The sequence below is a fragment of the Hyperolius riggenbachi genome, chromosome 3 (assembly GCF_040937935.1).
Source record: "Hyperolius riggenbachi isolate aHypRig1 chromosome 3, aHypRig1.pri, whole genome shotgun sequence".
Lineage (NCBI taxonomy): Eukaryota > Metazoa > Chordata > Amphibia > Anura > Hyperoliidae > Hyperolius > Hyperolius riggenbachi.
This window is the reverse complement of record NC_090648.1, coordinates 31,489,870-31,498,515: the sequence shown is the minus strand read 5'-3', so window position 1 is coordinate 31,498,515 and position 8,646 is coordinate 31,489,870.

Genomic DNA, 8,646 nt, shown 5'->3' with positions numbered 1-8,646 from the left:
CTTAGCAGACCAATGGGGTTCCTTTAAATCAGAAGGAACCCCATTGGTCTGCTAAGGACCAATGGGGCTCCTTGGAGCCCAAATACAAAGATGCTTAGAGAGCTCTGAGCTATATAGCTCAGAGCTCTGTCGGGTCCAGACTCCGTGCAGGACGCTAAGTCCCCGCCGGCCCCGCTGCCCTCCCCGGCTCTCCCACATGTCACCCACATGTCACCCACATGTGGGTGACAGATGTGGGCGGGGTGGACAGCGGGAGCCGGCGGGGACTTAGCGTCCTGCAAGGACGCGTAAGTGTATGCGGCGGCTGAGCGGCGAGTGACGTCGGGTGCGGCGTAGTTACAATGTAACAAAGTTGTTACATTGTAAATAACTTTGTTACATTGTAACTGATAGAACATTTCCGAGGATATTGCGAGGGATCATTTATTTAAAGGGACAGGTAAGTATTAATGGTTAATTAAGAATATTAAAGGACTTTTTTCGTGGTTATGTTTTTTGTTCAATTAAAATACTTTTTCTAAGTGTTTGTGTGTTTATTTACTTTTAACTCTTAAAGGAAATGGGTAAGGGGTACAAGTACCTCTATACTCATTTCTCCTGGGAGGGGGGGTGGGCATCTGGGGGACCCCTTTTTAAAGGGGACTCCCAGATTCCACCATGAACCCCCCCCCCGACCAGGAAAAGGCGGCCTCCACCGCCCATCGGAGGTGGAGAAGAGCCCCTTGTCCTTGGATTGGACAAGGGCTCGGAGGGGGAGGGGAAAGCTTGGCTGCCCCTCCCCTTCCGAGACCCACCAATCCATGGACCATGCGGGCTGGTATAGTCAGGGTGCGGAGCCCCACGCGGCCGGTGCTCCGCATTCTGGCTATCCCAGCCTGCATGGGGGACAAGGGGTTAAAGAGGTCTGGGAGGGGGGACCCCACGTCGTTTTTTTTTATATTTCCCACACTCAGAACGAAGTAAGTAAAACTCTTCCCACTTGGGGGAATCTATGAAAATAATACACTATTGTTACCTGTGCAAAAAAAACTGACATTTTCCGCATTTAAAAGACATTTTTGCCCTTGAAACTTAAAAATCGATTTTCTCAAAAACTATAAGGTCTTTTTGAAAAAAAAAATTTTCCTCTTATTCCCACTGATCCCCTTAATATAACCTGGGAATTTGGTGTTCCTAAACTTTAAGCAGGCTTTGCTATTAACCGTTAAAGTCGGCGGGTTTTTAAATGTATACATTTTTCCTTTGAAACTTTAACATCGATTTTCTCAAAAACTATAAGGTCTTTTTGAAAAAAAAAATTTTTCCTCTTATTCCTTCTGATCTCCTTAAAATATTCTCCAAATTTGAGGCTCTTAGTATTTAAGGGGGCTTTGCTATTAACCCTTAAAGTCGGCGGCTTTTTTATATTATACGGAGTGTTATGGTTTAACGCGAAATTACGGTATGGTTTAACGCGAAATTACGGTATGGTTTAATGCGAAATTACGGCATGAACGAAACGCGAAATTACGCGTTGAAAATTACGCTTACGGTATTTTCAATTACGATTTTAATGGCAATTACGCTACCGTAATTTCGCATCGTAATCGCAAATTTCGCATGCGTAATTATAGTAATGCGAAATTATGAAAATTTCGGCTCAACTCTAGTAGTAGTCACTGAATGTGCTGCTGCTGCTGGCAGTGCCAGTGGGACACACAGTATGAATTAGCAATGCTGTCTAAACAACACAAGTGTATCACACACACAGGTAGTAGTCACTGAATGTGCTGCTGCTGCTGGCAGTGGGACACACAGTATGAATTAGCAATGCTGTCTAAACAACACAAGTGTCAGTTTCAAACACAGAAAAAAAAAATTGATCACAGCAGGATGAGCTCTGAAAAGAGCTTTTCTGGGGCGCTATTATAGAAATAAGATTCAGCTAAGCAAGCTGTCCCTAGGAGAACAAGTCTGCAGCAGCTGTCTCTATTCTGTCTCTAGCAGGCACACGAGTGAGGCTAATGGCCGCCGGAGCCTGCCTTATATAAGGGGGGGTGGGGCTCCAGGGCTTAGCGTAGCCTGATTGGCTACAATGCGCCTGCTGACTGTGATGCAGAGGGTCAAAGTTGACCCTCATAGAGCATTATGGGGCGAATCGAACTTCCGGGAAAGTTCGCCTTCGCCTGCGAAGGCGAACCACCTGAAGTTCGCCAGGAACCGTTCGGCCCACCTCTGCCTATAACAAGTGCAGCCATCATATCCCCCTATAACAAGTGCAGCCATCATGTCCCCCTATAACAAGTGCAGCCATCATGTCACCCTATAACAAGTGCAGCCATCATGTCACCCTATAACAAGTGCAGCCATCATGTCACCCTGTAACAAGTGCAGCGATCATGTCCCCTACAACAAGTGCAGCCATCATGTCCCCCTACAACAAGTGCAGCCATCATGTCACCCTGTAACAAGTGCAGCGATCATGTCCCCCTATAACAAGTGCAGCCATCATGTCCCCCTACAACAACTGCAGCCATCATGTCACCCTGTAACAAGTGCAGCGATCATGTCCCCCTATAACAAGTGCAGCCATCATGTCCCCCTATAACAAATTCAGCCATCATGTCACCCTGTAACAAGTGCAGCGATCATGTCCCCCTATAACAAGTGCAGCCATCATGTCCCCCTACAACAAGTGCAGCCATCATGTCACCCTGTAACAAGTGCAGCGATCATGTCCCCCTATAACAAGTGCAGCCATCATGTCCCCATATAACAAGTGCAGCCATCATGTCTCCCTATAACAAGTGCAGCCATCATGTCCCCATATAACAAGTGCAGCCATCCTGTCCCCCTATAACAAGTGCGGCCATCATGTCCCCCTATAACAAGTGCAGCCATCGTATCCCCTACAACAAGTGCAGCCATCATGTCTCCCTATAACAAGTGCAGCCATCATGTCCCCCTACAACAAGTGCAGCCATCATGTCCCCCTACAACAAGTGCAGCCATCATGTCACCCTGTAACAAGTGCAGAGATCATGTCCCCCTATAACAAGTGCAGCCATCATGTCAACCTATAACAAGTGCAGCCATCATATCTCCCTATAACAAGTGCAGCCATCATGTCCCCCTATAACAAGTGCAGCCATCATATCTCCCTATAACAAGTGCAGCCATCTTCTCCCCCTATAACAAGTGCAGCCATCATGTCCCCCTATAACAAGTGCAGCCATCATGTCCCCCTATAACAAGTGCAGCCATCATATCTCCCTATAACAAGTGCAGCCATCATGTCCCCCTATAACAAGTGCAGCCATCATGTCACCCTGTAACAAGTGCAGCGATCATGTCCCCCTATAAAAAAAAGTGCAGCTAACATGTCCTCCTTGTCTTCCCCCATTGTTTTGTATTCTTAACTGTTATATGGTTTATGTTGTATTGTTATGCCCTGTTTTCTGTTGTACAGTGCCACAGAAGATGCTGACATCTGTAAACCAATAATAATGTAAATTTACAGTATAATGGTCTGGTTGACTGCAGTTTGTGCTGTGAGCCACAAGATGGCAACAAACTACTGAAACAAAGATTGAGTGTTTTGCGGTGGTAGTTTGATCTGGATCACTGCAGTTCTACATGACAGCCACAAGATGGCAATCAAGCAACACAACGGAAAACGAGTGGGCGCCATAATCTCCAAATCATTCCATGGAAAATTAGTGCAGATAGTAGATTCCCGGATCAAAGATTTTATTGGTCTCAGAGCAATTGGTCTGCTTCACATGCACTATTATTATTATTATTATTATTATTATTATTATTATGTATTTATATAGCACTGACATCTTCTGCAGCACATTACAGAGTACATAGTCATGTCACTGACTGTCCTCAGAGAAGCTTACACTCTAACCCTACCATTGTCCTAGTCTAATGTCCTACCATATTATTCTTATGTATTTATATAGCAGTGACATCTTCTGCAGCACTGTACAGAGTACATAGTCATGTCACTGGCTGTCCTCAGAGGAGCTCACAATCTTATCCCTATCATAGTCTAATGTCCTCCCACATTATTATAGCCCTAAAATCTTCTGCAGCACATTACAGAGTACATAGTCATGTCACTGACTGTCCTCAAAGGATCTAATCTTATCCCTACCGTAGTCATGTCTCTACCATATTATTATGTATTTACTAGCTGGACGCCCGGGGTTGCCCGGGTATGTATTTGGCTGGTGTTGGCTCTGCATAGTGCATACTTTTTCTAACCCTAACACACAATTACTCACTGACCAAGTTTGTGAGCTTTGCGGTCCTTGGTATCAATAATTTGCATTGAAATGAAAAAATCTGATTGGCTGTTTGTGGCTCCACACCCTTTTCTGAATTTGAAACCCAGTCACCCAATAACCAACTGTATTAGGTTTGAGGCTTGTGACATTAACAGTGCAAGAATGGCAGCAATTAAATATTCCCCTTGAAAAGCAATAGGTAAAGTTTGATTCACTTTTGTAGGCTCCACCCACTTTTCTGAATATTACTCCTAGTCATCCAGTGACCAACTGTGCAAAGTTTAAAAACCCTGCCATTAACAGTGTAAGAATGGCTGCAGTTTACATTTCCCCAGTGAAATTTGTATTTGTCTCCACCCATTGATGACCCAGCATTGCCTGTGTATGTATTTGGCTGGTGTTAACTCCGCCCACTTTTTAACCCTAACGCACAAACACTCAATGACCAAGTTTGTGAGCTTTTGGGTCCTTGGCATCAATAATAGAAATTAAACAAATCAGATTGGCTGTTTGTGGCTCCACCCCTCTCCAGCATTTGAACCCCAGTCACCCAATGACCAACTGTAGGAGGGTTGAGGCATCTGCTATTAACAGTGGAAAAATGGCAGCAATTTAAATATTCCACTTTAAAATCAACAGGTGAATTTTGATTGGCTATTATAAGCTCCACCCTCTTCCCTGAATATTAATCTCAGTCACCCAGTGACAATCTGGGCAAAGTTTGACAACCCTGCCATTAACAGTGTAAGAAGGGCTGCAGTTTACACTTTCCCAGTGAAATTTGTTTTTGGCTCCGCCCACTTTTTGTAACCTGGACACAAAGGCACTACTCCATCACCAAGTTTGTGAACTTTGGGGTCCTTGGCATCAATAATTTGTATTTTCCCATGAAATGAAACAAATCTGATTCACTGTTTGTGGCTCTGTCCCCTTTTCTGAATTTGATCCCCAGTGACCCAATGACCAACTGTACCAGGTTTGAGGCTTGTGCCATTAACAGTGCAAGAATGGCAGCAATTGTAATATTCTCCTTGAAAAGCGACATGTGATTTTTGATTGGTATTTTTAGGTTCCACCCACTTTTCTGAACATTAATCCCAGTCACCCAGTAACCAGCTATGCTAAGTTTGAGAACCCTGCCATTAACAGTGAAAAAGGGCTGCAGTTTACAATTTCCCAGAAAAATCTGTTTTAACTCCACCCACTTTTTGTGACCTGGACACACAGTCACTACACAATGACCAAGTTTGTGAGCTTTTGGGTTCCTGGCATCAAAATTATGGTAATGGAAGCAGTTTATCCAGCAAAGAAATCTGGCTGTTTTTGGCTCCGCCCCTTTACTGAATTGGAACCCCAGACACTTAACGACCGACTGTAGCAGGTTTGAGGCCTCTGCCATTAACAGTGTAAGAATGGCTGCAGTTTCAATATTCCCCTTGAAAATCAAAAGGTGAATTTTGATTGGCTGCTGTAGGCTCCACCCACTTTCCTGAATATTAGTCCCAGTCACCCAGTGGCCAACTGTGTCACGTTTGAGAACCCTGCCAATAACAAAATGGCTGAAATCAATCTAACAAATCTGATTGGCTGTTAGTGGCTCCACCCCTTTAGTGAATGTGGACCCCCGTCACCCAATGACTGACTGTACCAGGTTTGAGGCCTCTGCCATTAACAGTGTAAGAATGGTAACAATGTGAATATTCCCCTTGAAAATCAATAGGTAAATTTTGATTGGCTGTTGTAGGCTCCACCCACATTTTTGAATATTCATCCCAGTCATCCAGTGGCCAGTTGTGTAAAGTTTGGGAACCCTGCCATGTTAAAAATGTAGTTGTTGGCACCGCCCACTTTTTCTAACCTTGACATACAGTCACTCAATTATTAAGTTTATCAGCTTTGGGGTCCTTGGTATCAATACCTTGTATATTCCCATTTAAAAATAAACAAATCTTATTGGCTGTTTGTGGCTCCGCCCCCTTTCTGAGTTTGAGCCCTAGTCACCCAGTGACCAACTGTACCAGGTTTGAGGCATCTGCTTTTACCAGTATAAGAGAATGGTAGCAGCTTAAACATTCCCTTTGAAAATCAAAAGGTGAATTTTTATTGGCTGTTGTAGGCTCCACCCACCTTCCAAAATCTTAATCTCAGTTACCCAATGACCAACTGTGCAAAGTTTGAGAACCCTGCCATTAACGATGTAAGAATGGCTGCAGTTTATATTTTCCCAGTAAAAGCTGTTTTTGGCTCCGTCCACTTTTTGTGACTTTGACACACAGTCACTCAATGACCACGTTTGTGAGCTTTCAGGTTCCTGGCATCAAAAATGCGTGAATGGAAGCAGTTTATCCACCAAGGAAATCTGATTGGCTGTATTTGGCCCCGCCCCTTTAGTGAATTTGGACCCCAGTCACCCAATGACGACTGTAGCAAGTTTGAAGCCTCTGTCATTAACAGTGTAAGAATAGCAGCAGTTTATATTTTCCCAGTAAAAGCTGTTTTTGGCTCCGTCCACTTTTTGAAACCTTGACACACAGTCACTCAATGACCACGTTTGTGAGCTTTCAGGTTCCTGGCATCAAAAATGCATGAATGGAAGCAGTTTATCCACCAAGGAAATCTGATTGGCTGTATTTGGCCCCGCCCCTTTAGTGAATTTGGACCCCAGTCACCCAATGACGACTGTAGCAAGTTTGAAGCCTCTGTCATTAACAGTGTAAGAATGGCAGCAGTTTAAATATTCCTCTTGAAAATCAATAGGTGAATTTTGATTGGCTGTTGTAGGCTCCACCCATTTTCTTGAATCTTAATCGCATTCACCCAGTGACCAAGTGTGGCAAGTTTGAGAACCCTGCGATTAACAGTCTAAGAATGGCTGCAGTTTACATTTTCCAATTTAAAGAGACTCTGAAGCGAGAATAAATCTCGCTTCAGAGCTCATAGTTAGCAGGAGCATGTGTGCCCCTGCTAAACCGCCGCTATCGCGCCGCTAAACGGGGGTCCCTTCACCCCCAAATCCCCCCCCGCACGACTTGGTCGTACATTTGGTCGCTTCTGGAGGCAGGGCTAACAGCCGCAGCCCTGCCTCCAGTCGCGTCTATCAGCGGCACATCGCCGCCTCTCCCCCGCCCCTCTCAGTGAAGGAAGACTTAGAGGGGCGGGGGAGAGGCGGAGATACACGCTGACAGACGCGCGTGGGGCAGGGCTGCGGCGGTTAGCCCTGCCCCAACCAGGAAGCGCTCCCTGGCTGTATCGAGGGGATTTGTGGGATCAGGGACCCCCGTTAAGCCGCGGGATGGCGGCGGTTTAGCAGGGGCACACATGCCTCTGCTATTTATGAGGTCTGAAGCGAGATTTATTCTCGCTTCAGACTCTCTTTAAAATGAAAGGCTGAAATTTGATTGGCTGTTGTATGCTCCGCCCACTTTTCATGGATTTGTAACCTCGGTCACCAAGTGGCCACCTGTGCCAAGTGTGGGGACTGTGGCTTGATTACTGTGAGAATGGCAGCCTTTTACATTTTTTCCATTGACTTGAATGGGTGAAATCTGATTTGCTGTTTGTAGCTCCGCCCAGGTGTGCAGGGGGGATGCGAGACCCTTAGAACCTATCATCCCAGGTAGTAAGGGATCTGTGTACCAAGTTTCGTTCAAATCGGTCAAGCAGTTTTCGAGTGATCGCGGCACATACACACATACATACACACACACATACCCACATCCGATTTTATATATATAGATATATCACTGACATCTTCTGCAGCACTTTACAGAGTACATAGTCATGTCACTGACTGTCCTCAGAGGGGCTCACAATCTAATTGTAATGATCCGCTCAGCTGGCTGCACAGGCAGACAGCTGTTTGACCATTCCTCAAGTCTGTGGGCTGCAGGTCTCTGGAAGAGAGACCTGTCTTCACTTTGCAAGTTTCAGACCTGCTCTGCTGTTGAGGAATTTGCATACATTTGTCATGCAAATTATCTAGCCGCCTCCTTTGAAGGCTTGCAGCATAAATACCATGTGATACCACAATCCTTTGCTGGTCATGATGGTTTGTTTATACACTCCTGCAGTGTCAGCCTTGCTATTGTTTGCTAAAGATATCTTAGAGTAATTACTGGGGACTAGGCAATCCTTCTAGTGCAGTCAGGTTGTATTATCTGTATTGCGTGTCTTGTCTTGTCCTTGCGATTGCACTGTCGCCAGCGGTTGGCGATGGTGAATCGTTTGGTCCAGTACCTGGATCGCACTTGCTCTAGCGGTAGTGGCAGTGGATCTCTCTAGTCTATGTCTTGGAGTTTTACCGTAGCTGCGGTTGCTACTGGTTGCTCCTTCTGTCTGTCTTGCCGTGTGGATCGCACTCGCTCTGGCAGAA